This window comes from Oncorhynchus gorbuscha, unplaced genomic scaffold (assembly GCF_021184085.1).
Source record: "Oncorhynchus gorbuscha isolate QuinsamMale2020 ecotype Even-year unplaced genomic scaffold, OgorEven_v1.0 Un_scaffold_1631, whole genome shotgun sequence".
Lineage (NCBI taxonomy): Eukaryota > Metazoa > Chordata > Actinopteri > Salmoniformes > Salmonidae > Oncorhynchus > Oncorhynchus gorbuscha.
The window spans coordinates 64,163-87,106 of record NW_025746355.1 but is presented as its reverse complement, the minus strand read 5'-3'; the positions used below and the strand labels follow the sequence as shown (position 1 = coordinate 87,106).

The following is a 22,944-nucleotide window of genomic DNA, read 5'->3' as shown; positions in this document are numbered from 1 at the left end:
CATCCTGTCGGGCTGTATCACTGCCTGGTACGGCAACTGCACCGCCCACAACCGTAAGGCTCTCCAGAGGGTAGTGAGGTCTGCACAACGCATCACCGGGGGCAAACTACCTGCCCTCCAGGACACCTACAGCACCCAATGTCACAGGAAGGCCATAAAGATCATCAAGGACAACAACCACCCGAGCCACTGCCTGTTCACCCTGCTATCATCCAGAAGGTGAGGTCAGTACAGGTGCATCAAACCTGGGACCGAGAGACTGAAAAACAGCTTCTATCTCAAGGCCACCAGACTGTTAAATAGTCATCACTAACTCAGAGAGGCTGCTTCCTACATAGAGAATCAAATCACAGGCCACTTTAATAAATTGATCACTAGTCCCTTGAAACAATGCAACTTTAATAATGTTAACATGTCTTCCATTACTCATCTCATATGTATCTACTGTATCTTATACCATCTATTGCACCTTGCCTGTGCCACTCGGCCATCGCTCATCCATATATTTATATGTACATATTCTTATTCATTCCTTTACACTTGTGTGTATGGAATTGTTAGTTAGATTACTCGTTGGTTATTACTGCATGGTCGGAATTAGAAGCACAAGCATTTCGCTACACTCGCATTAACATCTGCTAACCATGTGTATGTGACCGATAAACATTTATTAGATTTTTGATCTAAGATGCATCAATCATAATGTTGTCAATATGTGATTTAAGTGTTGTTAGTGGACTGACATGCATCAATCACAACGTTGTCAATACGTTATCTAAGTGTTGTTAGCAGACTGACATGCATCAATCACAACGTTGTCAATACGTTATCTAAATGTTAGTGGACTGACATGCATCAATCACAACGTTGTCAATACGTTATCTAAATGTTAGTGGACTGACATGCATCAATCACAACGTTGTCAATACGTTATCTAAGTGTTGTTAGTGGATTGACATGCATCAATCACAACGTTGTCAATACGTTATCTAAGTGTTAGTGGACTGACATGCATCAATCACAACGTTGTCAATACGTTATCTAAGTGTTAGTGGACTGACATGCATCAATCACAACGTTGTCAATACGTTATCTAAGTGTTGTTAGTGGATTGACATGCATCAATCACAACGTTGTCAATACGTTATCTAAGTGTTGTTAGTGGACTGACATGCATCACTCACAACGTTGTCAATACGTTATCTAAGTGTTGTTAGTGGATTGACATGCATCAATCACAATGTTGTCAATACGTTATCTAAGTGTTGTTAGTGGACTGACTTGCTTCCCAGCAGGATGCAGACGGCCTCCATGACAGTCATAACCATGTCAGGTGGTTTGGTGAAGACCCTGATCTCTGAGATGTCTGCCTTGTCCAGTGAGTCCAGGGCCTTGTTGGCACCTTCCAGAGCGGGCAGAGCCTCGTCTAGATCCCTCTGGGCGTCTGCTGCTATGGCCTGGGTGTCCTCAGCCTTCACCTTGGCCAGGGCCTCATCCTCCTTCACCACTTTACGCACCTGGGGAGGGACGGACGGACGGACAATTGAATAGGACGCAGTACAGTTGAATAGGACGCAGTACAGTTGAATAGGACGCAGTACAGTTGAATAGGACGCAGTACAGTTGAATGAATACAGTTGAATAGGAGTACAGTTGAATAGGACGCAGTACAGTTGAATAGGACGCAGTACAGTTGAATAGGACGCAGTACAGTTGAATAGGACGCAGTACAGTTGAATATGATGCAGTACAGTTGAATAGGACGCAGTACAGTTGAATAGGACGCAGTACAGTTGAATAGGACGCAGTACAGTTGAATAGGCGTGCACATGAAGAAAAAAAGAGGAGGACAAAACACTAACACCTAGAAACACACACATTTCCCCAAGACACATGCAAACATTCAAACAAAAAATGCCCACCCTTGTCAACTCTCTCCTGGTCCACGACTAGATTCTCTAGCTCCACCCTCTCCTGGTCAACGACTAGTTTCCCTAGCTCCACCCTCTCCTGGTCAACGACTAGTTTCCCTAGCTCCACCCTCTCCTGGTCAACGACTAGTTTCCCTAGCTCCACCCTCTCCTGGTCAACGACTAGTTTCTCTAGCTCCACCCTCTCCTGGTCAACGACTAGTTTCTCTAGCTCCACCCTCTCCTGGTCAACGACTAGTTTCCCTAGCTCCACCCTCTCCTGGTCAACGACTAGTTTCCCTAGCTCCACCCTCTCCTGGTCAACGGCTAGTTTCCCTAGCTCCACCCTCTCCTGGTCCACGGCTAGTTTCCCTAGCTCCACCCTCTCCTGGTCCACGACTAGTTTCCCTAGCTCCACCCTCTCCTGGTCAACGACTAGTTTCCCTAGCTCCACCCTCTCCTGGTCAACGACTAGTTTCCCTAGCTCCACCCTCTCCTGGTCAACGGCTAGTTTCCCTAGCTCCACCCTCTCCTGGTCAACGACTAGTTTCCCTAGCTCCGCCCTCTCCTGGTCATCTACTAGTTTCTCTAGCTCCACCCTCTCCTGGTCCACGGCTAGTTTCCCTAGCTCCACCCTCTCCTGGTCAACGACTAGTTTCCCTAGCTCCACCCTCTCCTGGTCAACGACTAGTTTCCCTAGCTCCACCCTCTCCTGGTCAACGACTAGTTTCCCTAGCTCCACCCTCTCCTGGTCCACGGCTAGTTTCTCTAGCTCCACCCTCTCCTGGTCAACGGCTAGTTTCCCTAGCTCCACCCTCTCCTGGTCAACGACTAGTTTCCCTAGCTCCACCCTCTCCTGGTCATCTACTAGTTTCCCTAGCTCCACCCTCTCCTGGTCAACGACTAGTTTCCCTAGCTCCACCCTCTCCTGGTCAACGACTAGTTTCCCTAGCTCCACCCTCTCCTGGTCAACGGCTAGTTTCCCTAGCTCCACCCTCTCCTGGTCAACGACTAGTTTCCCTAGCTCCGCCCTCTCCTGGTCATCTACTAGTTTCTCTAGCTCCACCCTCTCCTGGTCCACGGCTAGTTTCCCTAGCTCCAACCTCTCCTGGTCAATGACTAGTTTCCCTAGCTCCACCCTCTCCTGGTCAACGACTAGTTTCCCTAGCTCCACCCTCTCCTGGTCAACGACTAGTTTCCCTAGCTCCACCCTCTCCTGGTCCACGGCTAGTTTCCCTAGCTCCACCCTCTCCTGGTCCACGGCTAGTTTCTCTAGCTCCACCCTCTCCTGGTCCACGGCTAGTTTCCCTAGCTCCACCCTCTCCTGGTCCACGGCTAGTTTCCCTAGCTCCACCCTCTCCTGGTCCACGGCTAGTTTCCCTAGCTCCACCCTCTCCTGGTCAACGACTAGTTTCCCTAGCTCCACCCTCTCCTGGTCATCGACTAGTTTCCCTAGCTCCACCCTCTCCTGGTCATCGACTAGTTTCCCTAGCTCCACCCTCTCCTGGTCCACGGCTAGTTTCCCTAGCTCCACCCTCTCCTGGTCAATGACTAGTTTCCCTAGCTCCACCCTTCCTGGTCCGACTAGCTCCACCCTCTCCTGGTCAATGACTAGTTTCCCTAGCTCCACCCTCTCCTGGTCCACAGCTAGTTTCACTAGCTCCACACTACACCCACCTTGTCTGCACTCTCCTGGTCAACGACTAGTTTCAGTAGCTCCACTCTACACCCACCTTGTCTGCACTCTCCTGGTCAACGACTAGTTTCAGTAGCTCCACTCTACACCCACCTTGTCGGCGCTCTCCTGGTCCACGGCTAGTTTCTCCATGAGGGCGTTGACGTCTATAGACTTTTGTTTGAGGACAGGCTCCAGGGCTGACAGGTCTACCTTCATCTTATCCACCAATACGTTGGTCTCCAACAGCTTAGTCAGACCATTCTTTACCCTGTCACGAGCCTGCACACACACACACACACACACACACACACACACACACACACACACACACACACACACACACACACACACACACACACACACACACACACACACACACACACACACACACACACACACAAAGGGATACACACACACGGTCATGTAAACACACACACACACACACACACACACACACAGAGGCAATTACATTTCTTGGATTGAATGGAGTATAGAATTGACGCCCATTCAGAGAAATAGCCACATTTCAAAGAAACCACAGTGTGCTAAACTGGAGTTTTGATAACGTTAAATAATATATATTATGGATGTCTCACAGCCGCTGTGTTTACTATTGCTAAACAGTATTATAGATCTGTTGCTGTCTCTTCTCCCCCAACATGGCCAGGTAGAGGTTAATAACAGTATTAATCAGTAGTATTACTGATCTCTTACAGCCACTAGTTGCTGTCTCTTCTCCCCCAACATGTCCACGTAGAGGTTAATAACAGTATTAATCAGTAGTATTACTAATCTCTTACAGTCACTAGTTGCTGTCTCTTCTCTCCCAACATGTCCAGGTAGAGGTTAATAACAGTATTAATCAGTAGTATTACTAATCTCTTACAGTCACTAGTTGCTGTCTCTTCTCTCCCAACATGTCCAGGTAGAGGTTAATAACAGTATTAATCAGTAGTATTACTAATCTCTTACAGTCACTAGTTGCTGTCTCTTCTCCCCCAACATGTCCACGTAGAGGTTAATAACAGTATTAATCAGTAGTATTACTAATCTCTTACAGTCACTAGTTGCTGTCTCTTCTCTCCCAACATGTCCAGGTAGAGGTTAATAACAGTATTAATCAGTAGTATTACTAATCTCTTACAGTCACTAGTTGCTGTCTCTTCTCTCCCAACATGGCCAGGTAGAGGTTAATAACAGTATTAATCAGTAGTATTACTAATCTCTTACAGTCACTAGTTGCTGTCTCTTCTCCCCCAACATGGCCAGGTAGAGGTTAATAACAGTATTAATCAGTAGTATTACTAATCTCTTACAGTCACTAGTTGCTGTCTCTTCTCCCCCAACATGGCCAGGTAGAGGTTAATCAGTTCCAGGTAAGAGGTGGGGGTAGTGTAGTAGCGTCGTCTCAGCTCAGAGTAGAACCTCTCGGCCATGTCTGTCACACTGATGTGGATCTCCACACACATCTCACTGAAACGATCCTTCATCTCCTCACTGCCAAACTCCACGTTCTGGAAGAAGGTCTGGGACACGGAGAGGAGGGCCTCACGGGGCCACTACAGGGGGGAAAGAGGAGGGGATGGTTAGGAGGGGATGGTTGTAGGAGAGAGTGGGTGAAAAAGGAGGAAATTAAGAAAGTCAAAGAGAGAGAGAAACATTGCTTCCAGACATAAAGAGAGACAGAGAGAGAGAGGCCATGGGATCCTGAGTTCTTCTGCCAAAAAAATAATTAGATAAATGTAGATGGGTTTTTTCGCAAGGACTTATACAGGATACTACCCTCTACATCAAAACCTCAAAATTACAGACACTATTTGCTGACTGCTACAAAGAAGGGAATGTGAGCAACTTCACTTTCCACACAGACCATCCCCTGGTACAGTGTTATATTAACACAGACCATCCCCTGGTACAGTGCTATATTAACACAGACCATCCCCTGGTACAGTGCTATATTAACACAGACCATCCCCTGGTACAGTGCTATATTAACACAGACCATCCCCTGGTACAGTGCTATATTAACACAGACCATCCCCTGGTACAGTGCTATATTAACACAGACCATCCCCTGGTACAGTGTTATATTAACACAGACCATCCCCTGGTACAGTGCTATATTAACACAGACCATCCCCTGGTACAGTGTTATATTAACACAGACCATCCCCTGGTACAGTGCTATATTAACACAGACCATCCCCTGGTACAGTGCTATATTAACACAGACCATCCCCTGGCACAGTGCTATATTAACACAGACCATCCCCTGGCACAGTGCTATATTAACACAGACCATCCCCTGGCACAGTGTTATATTAACACAGACCATCCCCTGGTACAGTGCTATATTAACACAGACCATCCCCTGGCACAGTGTTATATTAACCCAGACCATCCCCTGGTACAGTGCTATATTAACACAGACCATCCCCTGGCACAGTGTTATATTAACACAGACCATCCCCTGGTACAGTGCTATATTAACACAGACCATCCCCTGGCACAGTGTTATATTAACCCAGACCATCCCCTGGTACAGTGCTATATTAACACAGACCATCCCCTGGCACAGTGCTATATTAACACAGACCATCCCCTGGCACAGTGCTATATTAACACAGACCATCCCCTGGCACAGTGCTATATTAACACAGACCATCCCCTGGTACAGTGCTATATTAACACAGACCATCCCCTGGTACAGTGCTATATTAACACAGACCATCCCCTGGCACAGTGTTATATTAACCCAGACCATCCCCTGGTACAGTGTTATATTAACCCAGACCATCCCCTGGTACAGTGTTATATTAACCCAGACCATCCCCTGGTACAGTGTTATATTAACCCAGACCATCCCCTGGTACAGTGCTATATTAACACAGACCATCCCCTGGTACAGTGCTATATTAACACAGACCATCCCCTGGTACAGTGTTATATTAACCCAGACCATCCCCTGGTACAGTGCTATATTAACACAGACCATCCCCTGGTACAGTGTTATATTAACACAGACCATCCCCTGGTACAGTGCTATATTAACACAGACCATCCCCTGGTACAGTGCTATATTAACACAGACCATCCCCTGGTACAGTGCTATATTAACACAGACCATCCCCTGGTACAGTGCTATATTAACACAGACCATCCCCTGGTACAGTGCTATATTAACACAGACCATCCCCTGGTACAGTGCTATATTAACACAGACCATCCCCTGGTACAGTGCTATATTAACACAGACCATCCCCTAATACAGTGCTATATTAACACAGACCATCCCCTGGTACAGTGCTATATTAACACAGACCATCCCCTAATACAGTGCTATATTAACACAGACCATCCCCTGGTACAGTGTTATATTAACCAGACCATCCCCTGGTACAGTGCTATATTAACACAGACCATCCCCTGGCACAGTGCTATATTAACACAGACCATCCCCTGGCATGACGCAGTGCTATATTAACACAGACCATCCCCTGGCACAGTGCTATATTAACACAGACCATCCCCTGGCACAGTGCTATATTAACACAGACCAGCTAACAGCAGTGAAGGAGGAGGGAGAGGAACTCAGCACTGTCAACACTTTGTATGCTGTGGTCCTTCTGTAGCTCAGTTGGTAGAGCATGGCGCTTGTAACGCCAGGGTAGTGGGTTCGATTCCCGGGACCACCCATACGTAGAATGTATGCACACATGACTGTAAGTCGCTTTGGATAAAAGCGTCTGCTAAATGGCATATATTATTTATATTTTATATTTCATGGAACAGCTAACAGCAGTGAAGGAGGAGAGAGAGGAACACATGGAACAGCTAACATCAGTGAAGGAGGAGAGAAAGGAACACATGGTACAGCTAACATCAGTGAAGGAGGAGAGAGAGGAACACATGGAACAGCTAACAGCAGTGAAGGAGGAGAGAGAGGAACACATGGTACAGCTAACAGCAGTGAAGGAGGAGAGAGAGGAACACATGGTACAGCTAACAGCAGTGAAGGAGGAGAGAGAGGAACACATGGAACAGCTAACATCAGTGAAGGAGGAGAGAGAGGAACACATGGTACAGCTAACAGCAGTGAAGGAGGAGAGAGAGGAACACATGGTACAGCTAACATCAGTGAAGGAGGAGGTGAGAAAGCTGAGGTGTGACACAGAGAGAGAGAGAGAGAGAGAGAGAGAGAGAGAGAGAGAGAGAGAGAGAGAGAGAGAGAGAGAGAGAGAGAGAGAGGGTCAGAGACTCCTTTTAAACAAACAGAATAAAGTCTTCACTAAATAAACCCCTGACTGCTCCTTCTCAGTGGGGGTCACCTTGATGGAGGGAGGAGAGAGGGAGGGATGATGAAAATAAACAGGCAGATTAAAAGAGGTGGAACTATAGAAGAGAGGGGCGCGCTTCCCTAATGGACACCTGGGGCGAGCCCACGCCCTGTGATCCATCACACACACACACACACAGACATTACACACACCCACAGAGCCTGACACAACACACCAGGGCGCCTGACACACATTCCTGATGGAGATGAATAGAGGAGCGTTTCACCCTGAGAGCACGCAGTGACAGCATACTCCTCATTACAGAAAGTAAATGAGTGTGTGTGTGTTTGACAATCCACTAATTAGACAGAAATACACACACAGAGACAGAGAGAGGCAATCCCCCACACGCAGAGACAGAGAGAGAGAGAGAGAGGGAGAGAGACAGAGACAGAGATAAAGAGAGACAATCCCACACACACAGAGACAGAGAGAGAGAGACAGAGAGACAGAGTTGGAGAGAGACAATCCCACACACACAGAGACAGAGAGACAGAGAGACAGAGTTGGAGAGAGGCAATCACACACACAGAGACAGAGAGAGACAGAGAGAGAGACAGACAGAGAGAGATAGAAAGAGAGACGGAGAGAGACAGAGAGAGAGACAGAGACAGAGAGAGATAGAGAGAGGCAATCCCACACCCACAGAGAGCGTAGTGTCCTGACCTGTACAAACCAGTCGATGGTGCAGCAGTTGACCAGAGAGGGGAACATACGACAGCGGGACCTGAAGGCATCTCCTACAGGACTCATACACAACACAATGTGCAGCTTCTCTCTGACCCGAGAGATGAAGAACTGGAACACCTAACACACACACACACACAGGTTACACACACAGGTTACACACACAGGTTACAGACACACACATGTTACAGACACACACAGGGAGACACACACAGGGAGACACACACACATCTATAGAAATGCATTCAAGCAAACGCATACAAAGGAACTCATGCAAACAGACTCACTGTATAGTCTAGTGCCAAATTCAAACCGTCTAACACATGAGAGGAAATCAATTGAGTGTTGTTTAGACTGAGGCCACAGTCCGTGTAATTAAAGCGAAGGGGTCAGAGTTCTGGAGGTGTCCAGAGCCTGCTGCTCTGCCTTGTTGACAGACTACTGCTGGGACATAGCTGCTGCCTCAACACTTCATATAGAACCTTAACAAGACACGAGACACTATACTGAATCCTACTGGAATGAACAGCTCAATATGAACACATACATCAATACATACATAACGTTTTGAATGAATTGCTCGCTGGATAAATACATGTATAAATATTAATGAATGGTACTGTCATGACGTTGCCCTGTTGGGGGAGGTTTGTGACCCCCCCCCCATAAATCTCCCCCTTTTTCTGTCCACTCTACAGAATGGACTCTTGGAAATCCCTGTTGTTAACGTAGAGAGAGTATGGAAACATCAAAAGGTTGGGGAAAAGAACAATCTTTGCGTAATGCAACCAGTTGAAAGTGTCTGTTGGTACTTAACAACTGATCTGACATCATATTCTTTGTCTGGGACATTATATCTGATGACAGGACGACATAAACTGTATCTTGTGAAGTTTACACATTATAGTTATCAGATTCACATGGAATTGTTGTGCAATTTAAATGTTTAAATATGAAACTATTTGTGAAAAGATGTCATTTTAGCTTTTAAAATGAGAGAATTGTTTTCATCAGTAAAATATGCTTAATCAGTGGCCACCCCACGTGAATATGTAATGGTTGGAAACGATGAAGCAATCCCTATTCTACATTACTATAAAAAACCCTGTGACCCAATTCACGGCGAACTAAGCCAACCTCAGCGTGAGCTCTGGTTGCGAATGGTTGAATGACTACAACCTAAACAAAATTAACATTGTGTTCCTGATGACATGAGGACTGATGTCCATTGGTTGAGAAGGGCGAATTTCAACGTAGAGGTAGCGATCGCCATGCTGGAAGGATGAATTTGAATACACCAGCCGGAATATAGCATGAGCTTAGTATGGCAACTTGGTATGAACTTTGAACTCTTATTCACTGACGAAGTGATACATCCTAGATGTTGAGTTATCAGCAGCAGCTGTAAACGTGGGCTAGGAAAGGACGGACAATCTCTTCAGAATGACAGGATACTACAACGTATCTGTTCTACCACACGACGACAGACTACAACGTATCTGTTCTACCACACGACGACAGACTACAACGCATCTGTTCTACCACACGACGACAGACTACAACGTATCTGTTCTACCACACGACGACAGACTACAACGTATCTGTTCTACCACACGACGACAGACTACAACGTATCTGTTCTACCACACGACGACAGACTACAACGTATCTGTTCTACCACACGACCACACGACAGACTACAACGTATCTGTTCTACCACACGACGACAGACTACAACGCATCTGTTCTACCACACGACGACAGACTACAACGTATCTGTTCTACCACACGACGACAGACTACAACGCATCTGTTCTACCACACGACGACAGACTACAACGTATCTGTTCTACCACACGACGACAGACTACAACGTATCTGTTCTACCACACGACGACAGACTACAACGTATCTGTTCTACCACACGACGACAGACTACAACGTATCTGTTCTACCACACGACGACAGACTACAACGTATCTGTTCTACCACACGACGACAGACTACAACGTATCTGTTCTACCACACGACAGACTACAACGCATCTGTTCTACCACACGACAGACTACAACGCATCTGTTCTACCACACGACGACAGACTACAACGATCTGTTCTACCACACGACGACAGACTACAACGTATCTGTTCTACCACACGACGACAGACGACAGACTACAACGTATCTGTTCTACCACACGACGACAGACTACAACGTATCTGTTCTACCACACGACGACAGACTACAACGTATCTGTTCTACCACACGACGACAGACTACAACGTATCTGTTCTACCACACGACAGACTACAACGATCTGTTCTACCACACGACGACAGACTACAACGTCTGTTCTACCACACGACGACAGACTACAACATATCTGTTCGACAGACAACGTATCTGTTCTAACGCTATCTGTTCTACCACACGACGACAGACTACAACGTATCTGTTCTACCACACGACGACAGACTACAACGTATCTGTTCTACCACACGACGACAGACTACAACGTATCTGTTCTACCACACGACGACAGACTACAACGTATCTGTTCTACCACACGACGACAGACTACAACGTATCTGTTCTACCACACGACGACAGACTACAACGTATCTGTTCTACCACACGACGACAGACTACAACGTATCCGCCCAGAAATATTCCTCAAAGGACAAGGGAGATCTCTGCTGGGCAACCCAGCCTTCCATCTTCGACCAAACTATCGAAGCTCAGCTCAGAGAAAATATAATTCTTGCATTTTCCTTTTCCGAATGAGCGGTTATTTAGAATGTACAAGATTCTGTTTTTACGATAACATAGCTTCATAAGGTCCGATAGAGACCCAGTTATTTTGTTTCTCAGTCTTCCCGCTCTTTCATTCAAACCCAACTCCCTTTCTTTGTGTAATCAGCCGTCATATCTGTTCCGTCTGCTAGGGACATTTTCTTGAATGACATAATTAGTAATCAATGTATGATCCATTCTGTGTAGATGTAATTCTGTGTGATTATTTGGGAATTTAGTAAATAACTAATTAAACCAAATGTTGTATTGCTGATTCAACTTGTTAACCAGGGTTCGTGAAGATAACCAATCATTTTACGACGTTCAGATGAGACTGAATAAGGTGACGATTAATAATTGACTGCGGTTCATATAAAAGATTACCAGGTCTTTAAGAGTTTATTCAGAAGACAACAGCTCTATAAACATTCTTCCGTGGTGCCTCGACTTCCTAGTTAATACATTTACATGATTAGTTTAATCAGGTAATTATTAATTACAGATAATTGATTTTATAAAATAACATGTCATATCAATGAATCCATAGTAAAGACACGACAGTACATACATAAATATTACACATGTACTTATTATATTTAAACCTTTATTTTGACAGGGAGTAAAGGTCTCTTTTACAGAGGAGCCCTGTAATTACAATTCTATATTGAGTGTTCTATGAGTGAGTGTGTACTCTACTGTACCTCGTCTCGGTTTCCCTCGTTGATGCCGGCCTCCTTGGCTCTGGGCCGTGTGGCAGCCAGGACCTGCTCCAGATCATCCTTCTCAAACAGGTTGGGCACCTCTCCACTGTTCAACATGTTGTTAATGTCCTCTAGGAACTCCTCCACCACGATCTGATGAACAATAATACACACATGCAATGGAGGGGGGATGGAAACGTGCCTGAGAACTGAAGACTGAAGCTATAGCTTCCAGGGCTAATGCCTCGGCTTCTGCTCAGTGGGGTAATGAGGTGATGAGTCACAGAGGTGGCATGGTTTGGCAAGCAGATGGTCACAGATAAACACTGGCCATATCTACTTCATTAGCTGTAAGTCGCTCTGGATAAGAGCGTCTGCTAAATGACTTAAATGTAAATGTAAATGTAATGGTACAGTCTTTATAGACCTGCTATCTGCCCATCACATAGTCTCCATAAATACTACTGTCTGGTACAGTCTTTATAGACCTGCTATCTGCCCATCACATAGTCTCCATAAATACTACTGTCTGGTACAGTCTTTATAGACCTGCTATCTGCCCATCACATAGTCTCCATAAATACTACTGTCTGGTACAGTCTTTATAGACCTGCTATCTGCCCATCACATGGCCTCCATGCACACACACCTGTTCTTGCAAACTCTCCCCTCCTCGCCCCCCTCTTCCCTTCCCCTACCTGTGTGCCAGTGAAGAGGAACACCATGTCCTCGCCCCCCTCTTCCCCTCCCCTACCTGTGTGTCAGTGAAGAGGAACACCATGTCCTCTCCCCCCTCTTCGCCTCCCCTACCTGTGTGTCAGTGAAGAGGAACACCATGTCCTCTCCCCCCTCTTTCCCTCCCCTACCTGTGTGTCAGTGAAGAGGAACACCATGTCCTTGCCCCCCTACCTGTGTGTCAGTGAAGAGGAACACCATGTCCTTGCCCCCCTACCTGTGTGTCAGTAAAGAGGAACACCATGTCCTTGCCCTCCCCTACCTGTGTGTCAGTAAAGAGGAACACCATGTCCTTGCCCTCCACCCCAGCCATCTTGAACAGTCGTCTCAGGTCTTCGTGGAAGCTGTCGTAGTTGTATCCTCGGCTCAGTTCTATCTGGAAGCAGCGCATGCCGCACATGTGGGCCGCCAGCCGCGTCAGTGACTGTTTCCCCGTGCCCCCCACGCCCACCAATAGGGCGTTACCGCGCTCCTGGCGGATCATACGCGCTATCCTATAGGAACAGAAGGACTGGGTCAGGAAGTAAGCAATTTAACATATTGAAGCATTACAAAAACACAAGAACAAAAACTAACTCTTAATGGGGTTCTGGACAAAATAAGTATCACTAAATCAGGAATAGAGTGTTGTTATGTATGCTAATCAGTTCACTAAATAGGGAATAGGGTGTCATTAAGTATGCTAATCAGTTCACTAAATAGGGAATAGAGTGTTGTTAAGGATGCTAATCAGTTCACTAAATAGGGAATAGAGTGTCATTAAGTATGCTAATCAGTTCACTAAATAGGGAATAGAGTGTCATTAAGTATGCTAATCAGTCCACTAAATCGGGAATAGAGTGTTGTTAAGTATGCTAATCAGTCCACTAAATAGGGAATAGGGTGTCATTAAGGATGCTAATCAGTTCACTAAATAGGGAATAGAGTGTCATTAAGTATGCTAATCAGTTCACTAAATAGGGAATAGAGTGTTGTTAAGGATGCTAATCAGTCCACTAAATAGGGAATAGGGTGTCATTAAGGATGCTAATCAGTCCACTAAATAGGGAATAGGGTGTCATTAAGGATGCTAATCAGTCCACTAAATAGGGAATAGAGTGTCATTAAGTATGCTAATCAGTTCACTAAATAGGGAATAGAGTGTTGTTAAGGATGCTAATCAGTTCACTAAATAGGGAATAGGGTGTCATTAAGTATGCTAATCAGTTCACTAAATAGGGAATAGGGTGTCATTAAGTATGCTAATCAGTTCACTAAATAGGGAATAGGGTGTCATTAAGGATGCTAATCAGTCCACTAAATAGGGAATAGAGTGTTGTTAAGGATGCTAATCAGTCCACTAAATAGGGAATAGGGTGTCATTAAGGATGCTAATCAGTCCACTAAATAGGGAATAGGGTGTCATTAAGGATGCTAATCAGTCCACTAAATAGGGAATAGGGTGTCATTAAGGATGCTAATCAGTCCACTAAATAGGGAATAGGGTGTCATTAAGTATGCTAATCAGTTCACTAAATAGGGAATAGGGTGTCATTAAGTATGCTAATCAGTTCACTAAATAGGGAATAGAGTGTTGTTAAGGATGCTAATCAGTCCACTAAATAGGGAATAGGGTGTCATTAAGTATGCTAATCAGTTCACTAAATAGGGAATAGAGTGTTGTTAAGGATGCTAATCAGTCCACTAAATAGGGAATAGGGTGTCATTAAGTATGCTAATCAGTTCACTAAATAGGGAATAGAGTGTTGTTAAGTATGCTAATCAGTTCACTAAATAGGGAATAGAGTGTTGTTAAGGATGCTAATCAGTCCACTAAATAGGGAATAGGGTGTCATTAAGTATGCTAATCAGTTCACTAAATAGGGAATAGAGTGTTGTTAAGGATGCTAATCAGTTCACTAAATAGGGAATAGAGTGTCATTAGCTATGCTAATCAGTTCACTAAATAGGGAATAGGGTGTCATTAAGTATGCTAATCAGTTCACTAAATAGGGAATAGAGTGTTGTTAAGGATGCTAATCAGTCCACTAAATAGGGAATAGGGTGTCATTAAGTATGCTAATCAGTTCACTAAATAGGGAATAGGGTGTCATTAAGTATGCTAATCAGTTCACTAAATAGGGAATAGAGTGTTGTTAAGGATGCTAATCAGTTCACTAAATAGGGAATAGAGTGTTGTTAAGGATGCTAATCAGTCCACTAAATAGGGAATAGGGTGTCATTAAGTATGCTAATCAGTTCACTAAATAGGGAATAGAGTGTTGTTAAGGATGCTAATCAGTCCACTAAATAGGGAATAGGGTGTCATTAAGTATGCTAATCAGTTCACTAAATAGGGAATAGAGTGTTGTTAAGGATGCTAATCAGTCCACTAAATAGGGAATAGGGTGTCATTAAGGATGCTAATCAGTCCACTAAATAGGGAATAGGGTGTCATTAAGGATGCTAATCAGTCCACTAAATAGGGAATAGAGTGTCATTAAGGATGCTAATCAGTCCACTAAATAGGGAATAGGGTGTCATTAAGTATGCTAATCAGTTCACTAAATAGGGAATAGGGTGTCATTAAGTATGCTAATCAGTTCACTAAATAGGGAATAGAGTGTTGTTAAGGATGCTAATCAGTCCACTAAATAGGGAATAGGGTGTCATTAAGTATGCTAATCAGTTCACTAAATAGGGAATAGAGTGTTGTTAAGGATGCTAATCAGTTCACTAAATAGGGAATAGAGTGTTGTTAAGGATGCTAATCAGTCCACTAAATAGGGAATAGGGTGTCATTAAGTATGCTAATCAGTTCACTAAATAGGGAATAGAGTGTTGTTAAGGATGCTAATCAGTCCACTAAATAGGGAATAGGGTGTCATTAAGTATGCTAATCAGTTCACTAAATAGGGAATAGGGTGTCATTAAGTATGCTAATCAGTTCACTAAATAGGGAATAGGGTGTCATTAAGTATGCTAATCAGTCCACTAAATAGGGAATAGAGTGTCATTAAGTATGCTAATCAGTTCACTAAATAGGGAATAGGGTGTCATTAAGTATGCTAATCAGTTCACTAAATAGGGAATAGAGTGTTGTTAAGGATGCTAATCAGTCCACTAAATAGGGAATAGGGTGTCATTAAGGATGCTAATCAGTCCACTAAATAGGGAATAGGGTGTCATTAAGTATGCTAATCAGTTCACTAAATAGGGAATAGGGTGTCATTAAGTATGCTAATCAGTTCACTAAATAGGGAATAGAGTGTTGTTAAGGATGCTAATCAGTCCACTAAATAGGGAATAGGGTGTCATTAAGGATGCTAATCAGTCCACTAAATAGGGAATAGGGTGTCATTAAGGATGCTAATCAGTCCACTAAATAGGGAATAGAGTGTCATTAAGGATGCTAATCAGTCCACTAAATAGGGAATAGGGTGTCATTAAGTATGCTAATCAGTTCACTAAATAGGGAATAGGGTGTCATTAAGTATGCTAATCAGTTCACTAAATAGGGAATAGAGTGTTGTTAAGGATGCTAATCAGTCCACTAAATAGGGAATAGGGTGTCATTAAGTATGCTAATCAGTTCACTAAATAGGGAATAGAGTGTTGTTAAGTATGCTAATCAGTTCACTAAATAGGGAATAGAGTGTTGTTAAGGATGCTAATCAGTTCACTAAATAGGGAATAGAGTGTCATTAGCTATGCTAATCAGTTCACTAAATAGGGAATAGGGTGTCATTAAGTATGCTAATCAGTTCACTAAATAGGGAATAGAGTGTTGTTAAGGATGCTAATCAGTCCACTAAATAGGGAATAGGGTGTCATTAAGTATGCTAATCAGTTCACTAAATAGGGAATAGGGTGTCATTAAGTATGCTAATCAGTTCACTAAATAGGGAATAGAGTGTTGTTAAGGATGCTAATCAGTTCACTAAATAGGGAATAGAGTGTTGTTAAGGATGCTAATCAGTCCACTAAATAGGGAATAGGGTGTCATTAAGTATGCTAATCAGTTCACTAAATAGGGAATAGAGTGTTGTTAAGGATGCTAATCAGTCCACTAAATAGGGAATAGGGTGTCATTAAGTATGCTAATCAGTTCACTAAATAGGGAATAGAGTGTTGTTAAGGATGCTAATCAGTCCACTAAATAGGGAATAGGGTGTCATTAAGGATGCTAATCAGTCCACTAAATAGGGAATAGGGTGTCATTAAGGATGCTAATCAGTCCACTAAATAGGGAATAGAGTGTCATTAAGGATGCTAATCAGTCCACTAAATAGGGAATAGGGTGTCATTAAGTATGCTAATCAGTTCACTAAATAGGGAATAGGGTGTCATTAAGTATGCTAATCAGTTCACTAAATAGGGAATAGAGTGTTGTTAAGGATGCTAATCAGTCCACTAAATAGGGAATAGGGTGTCATTAAGTATGCTAATCAGTTCACTAAATAGGGAATAGAGTGTTGTTAAGGATGCTAATCAGTTCACTAAATAGGGAATAGAGTGTTGTTAAGGATGCTAATCAGTCCACTAAATAGGGAATAGGGTGTCATTAAGTATGCTAATCAGTTCACTAAATAGGGAATAGAGTGTTGTTAAGGATGCTAATCAGTCCACTAAATAGGGAATAGGGTGTCATTAAGTATGCTAATCAGTTCACTAAATAGGGAATAGGGTGTCATTAAGTATGCTAATCAGTTCACTAAATAGGGAATAGGGTGTCATTAAGTATGCTAATCAGTCCACTAAATAGGGAATAGAGTGTCATTAAGTATGCTAATCAGTTCACTAAATAGGGAATAGGGTGTCATTAAGTATGCTAATCAGTTCACTAAATAGGGAATAGAGTGTTGTTAAGGATGCTAATCAGTCCACTAAATAGGGAATAGGGTGTCATTAAGGATGCTAATCAGTCCACTAAATAGGGAATAGGGTGTCATTAAGTATGCTAATCAGTTCACTAAATAGGGAATAGGGTGTCATTAAGTATGCTAATCAGTTCACTAAATAGGGAATAGAGTGTTGTTAAGGATGCTAATCAGTCCACTAAATAGGGAATAGGGTGTCATTAAGGATGCTAATCAGTCCACTAAATAGGGAATAGGGTGTCATTAAGGATGCTAATCAGTCCACTAAATAGGGAATAGAGTGTCATTAAGGATGCTAATCAGTCCACTAAATAGGGAATAGGGTGTCATTAAGTATGCTAATCAGTTCACTAAATAGGGAATAGGGTGCATTAAGTATGCTAATCAGTTCACTAAATAGGGAATAGAGTGTTGTTAAGGATGCTAATCAGTCCACTAAATAGGGAATAGGGTGTCATTAAGTATGCTAATCAGTTCACTAAATAGGGAATAGAGTGTTGTTAAGGATGCTAATCAGTTCACTAAATAGGGAATAGAGTGTTGTTAAGGATGCTAATCAGTCCACTAAATAGGGAATAGGGTGTCATTAAGTATGCTAATCAGTTCACTAAATAGGGAATCGAGTGTTGTTAAGGATGCTAATCAGTCCACTAAATAGGGAATAGGGTGTCATTAAGTATGCTAATCAGTTCACTAAATAGGGAATAGGGTGTCATTAAGTATGCTAATCAGTTCACTAAATAGGGAATAGGGTGTCATTAAGTATGCTAATCAGTCCACTAAATAGGGAATAGAGTGTCATTAAGTATGCTAATCAGTTCACTAAATAGGGAATAGGGTGTCATTAAGTATGCTAATCAGTTCACTAAATAGGGAATAGAGTGTTGTTAAGGATGCTAATCAGTCCACTAAATAGGGAATAGGGTGTCATTAAGGATGCTAATCAGTCCACTAAATAGGGAATAGGGTGTCATTAAGGATGCTAATCAGTCCACTAAATAGGGAATAGAGTGTCATTAAGTATGCTAATCAGTTCACTAAATAGGGAATAGGGTGTCATTAAGTATGCTAATCAGTTCACTAAATAGGGAATAGAGTGTTGTTAAGGATGCTAATCAGTCCACTAAATAGGGAATAGAGTGTTGTTAAGGATGCTAATCAGTCCACTAAATAGGGAATAGGGTGTCATTAAGTATGCTAATCAGTTCACTAAATAGGGAATAGAGTGTTGTTAAGGATGCTAATCAGTTCACTAAATAGGGAATAGGGTGTCATTAAGTATGCTAATCAGTTCACTTAATAGGGAATAGAGTGTTGTTAAGGATGCTAATCAGTTCACTAAATAGGGAATAGAGTGTTGTTAAGGATGCTAATCAGTCCACTAAATAGGGAATAGGGTGTCATTAAGTATGCTAATCAGTTCACTAAATAGGGAATAGGGTGTCATTAAGTATGCTAATCAGTTCACTAAATAGGGAATAGAGTGTTGTTAAGGATGCTAATCAGTCCACTAAATAGGGAATAGGGTGTCATTAAGTATGCTAATCAGTTCACTAAATAGGGAATAGAGTGTTGTTAAGGATGCTAATCAGTCCACTAAATAGGGAATAGGGTGTCATTAAGTATGCTAATCAGTTCACTAAATAGGGAATAGAGTGTTGTTAAGGATGCTAATCAGTCCACTAAATAGGGAATAGAGTGTTGTTAAGGATGCTAATCAGTCCACTAAATAGGGAATAGGGTGTCATTAAGTATGCTAATCAGTTCACTAAATAGGGAATAGGGTGTCATTAAGTATGCTAATCAGTTCACTAAATAGGGAATAGAGTGTTGTTAAGGATGCTAATCAGTTCACTAAATAGGGAATAGAGTGTTGTTAAGGATGCTAATCAGTCCACTAAATAGGGAATAGGGTGTCATTAAGTATGCTAATCAGTTCACTAAATAGGGAATAGGGTGTCATTAAGTATGCTAATCAGTTCACTAAATAGGGAATAGAGTGTTGTTAAGGATGCTAATCAGTCCACTAAATAGGGAATAGGGTGCGATTTAGAACAAAACATCTGTACACTATATAGGGAATAGGGTGCAATTTCGAATGCATTCACTGCACTAATTAGGGAATAGGGCTCCGTTTCCGAGTGTAAAATGACCTGGAGACGTGTTCTACAGCGTCCTGGAAGAACACCAGCTTGGTCTCCTTGGAGAAGGTCATGTTGTAGTCATCCAGGTAGTCCTGGAGCACAGCCCTGATCTTATCTGGCTCTGTTAGGTCCTCATACAGACGATCTGCCTTCTCTGCACCCACCTAGAGGAGAGGGAGGGAGGGAAAGGAGGAGGGAGAGATGAGAGATGGGGGGTGACAGGAAAGGATTGCGAGATAGATAGATGGATGCCGTAAATGTTAAGCGCTTTGAGCACCTGGGAAATTGATTGGATTTATAGGCTTATAGCGCATTTTACCTTGATGAAATCTCCAAATATGATGGGTTTGGTCACAAAGTAATTGGGTTCTAAATTGAAGCCAAAATATTTGCCTGAAAGAAGAAGAATGGAAATATATTTAAAGAGTTGCTATTCATAGCTCAACAATTGTGGGACGTTTTAGATAAGGACAATAAAATGGCTTTCAAACTTAATATGTCAAAACACAGCTTAGTGAGAGGCAAAACTCAAAGTTCAAACTAGCCATCTAGGTTCTATTACACTCTGTGTTATGTTCTTACTGGCCAACTATATCTAGGTTCTATTACACTCTGTGTTATGTTCTTACTGGCCGTCTAGGTTCTATTAAACTCTGTGTTATGTTCTTACTGAGTGTCTAGGTTCTATTACACTCTGTGTTATGTTCTTACTGGCCAACTATATCTAGGTTCTATTAAACTCTGTGTTATGTTCTTACTGGCCGTCTAGGTTCTATTAAACTCTGTGTTATGTTCTTACTGAGTGTCTAGGTTCTATTACACTCTGTGTTATGTTCTTACTGGCCATCTCAGAGACGATGGTGTTGAAGTAGGTTTTGTCTTCGTTGTTGATGAGGCGGTCGTGGAACACTCTCTGACACTCGTGACAGAACAGACGGAATATCCCATTCTGATCCCTCACCGTGCCTGGCTCACACTGCAACATACCTGGAGGACAGACAGACAGAGGGAGGGAGGGAGAAAGAGAATGAGAGAGAGAGGTGAGAGGAGGGAGGGAGGGAGGGAGGGAGGGGGGGGGGAGGGGAGGGAGGAGGGGGACGAGAGGGAGCGGGGGAGGGAGGAAAGTAAAAGAGGCAGGGAGGGAGAGAGAAAATGAGAGAGAGAGGTGGAGGGATAGAGAGATGGAGGGAGGAGGGGGAAGAGAGGGAGTGGGGGAGGGAGGAAAGTAAAGAGGCAGGGAGGGATAGAGAAAATGAGAGAGAGAGGTGGAGAGAGAGAGAGATGGAGGGAGGAGGGGAGAGGGAGTGGGGGAGGGGAGGTGAAGGGAAGAGAGAGGTAAAGAGGCAGGGAGGGAGATGGAGAGAGAATGAGGAGGGAGGTGAAGGGAGGGAGAGAGGGGGTGAAGGGAGGGAGAGAGGTGGAGGGAGGAGAGATGAGAGGGAGTGGGAGGCAGGGAGGAGAGGGAGAGGGAGTGGGAGGCAGGGAGGAGAGGGGAGAGGGAGTGGGAGGCAGGGAGGAGAGGGAGAGGGAGGCAGGGAGGAGAGGGGAGAGGGAGGCAGGGAGGAGAAGGGGAGAGGGGGAAGGAGGAAGGTGAAGGGGGAGAGAGAGGTAAAAAGGCAGGGAGGGTTAGATGGATTTAACATGATTTATTTACGACCAGAGAATAATAAAACATGATTCAACTTGGTGGTTCTCACCCTGCAACCTTAACACATGAAGAAGTAAAGAAAAGTCTAATATCTGCTGTTGACACAATCCTGTTGTTATCAATGTTATGCAACGCCAGGGAAGCTTTAGGAGATATGATGGGTCGGACATCCCTGTTGTTATCAATGTTATGCAACGCCAGGGATGCTTTAGGGGATATGATGGGGATGCGGACATCCCTGTTGTTATCAATGTTATGCAACGCCAGGGATGCTTTAGGGGATATGATGGGTCGGACATCCCTGTTGTTATCAATGTTATGCAACGCCAGGGATGCTTTAGGGGATATGATGGGTCGGACATCCCTGTTGTTATCAATGTTATGCAACGCCAGGGATGCTTTAGGGGATATGATGGGTCGGACATCCCTGTTGTTATCAATGTTATGCAACGCCAGGGAAGCTTTAGGAGATATGATGGGTCGGACATCCCTGTTGTTATCAATGTTATGCAACGCCAGGGATGCTTTAGGAGATATGATGGGTCGGACATCCCTGTTGTTATCAATGTTATGCAACGCCAGGGAAGCTTTAGGAGATATGATGGGTCGGACATCCCTGTTGTTATCAATGTTATGCAACGCCAGGGATGCTTTAGGAGATATGATGGGTCAGACATCCCTGTTGTTATCAATGTTATGCAACGCCAGGGATGCTTTAGGAGATATGATGGGTCGGACATCCCTGTTGTTATCAATGTTATGCAACGCCAGGGAAGCTTTAGGAGATATGATGGGTCGGACATCCCTGTTGTTATCAATGTTATGCAACGCCAGGGATGCTTTAGGGGATATGATGGGTCGGACATCCCTGTTGTTATCAATGTTATGCAACGCCAGGGATGCTTTAGGGGATATGATGGGTCGGACATCCCTGTTGTTATCAATGTTATGCAACGCCAGGGATGCTTTAGGGGATATGATGGGTCGGACATCCCTGTTGTTATCAATGTTATGCAACGCCAGGGATGCTTTAGGGATATGATGGGTCGGACATCCCTGTTGTTATCAATGTTATGCAACGCCAGGGATGCTTTAGGGGATATGATGGGTCGGACATCCCTGTTGTTATCAATGTTATGCAACGCCAGGGATGCTTTAGGAGATATGATGGGTCGGACATCCCTGTTGTTATCAATGTTATGCAACGCCAGGGATGCTTTAGGGGATATGATGGGTCGGACATCCCTGTTGTTATCAATGTTATGCAACGCCAGGGATGCTTTAGGAGATATGATGGGTCGGACATCCCTGTTGTTATCAATGTTATGCAACGCCAGGGATGCTTTAGGAGATATGATGGGTCGGACATCCCTGTTGTTATCAATGTTATGCAACACCAGGGAAGCTTTAGGAGATATGATGGGTCGGACACACCAGAGGATCCATGTTCAAG

At 43.7% G+C, this 22,944-nt stretch overlaps 1 pseudogene; it reads right to left on the bottom strand.

Annotated features, from left to right (window-relative positions):
• LOC124023563 overlaps positions 1-22,944 on the bottom strand; it is a 124,355-nt pseudogene that overhangs the window by 37,297 nt on the left and 64,114 nt on the right.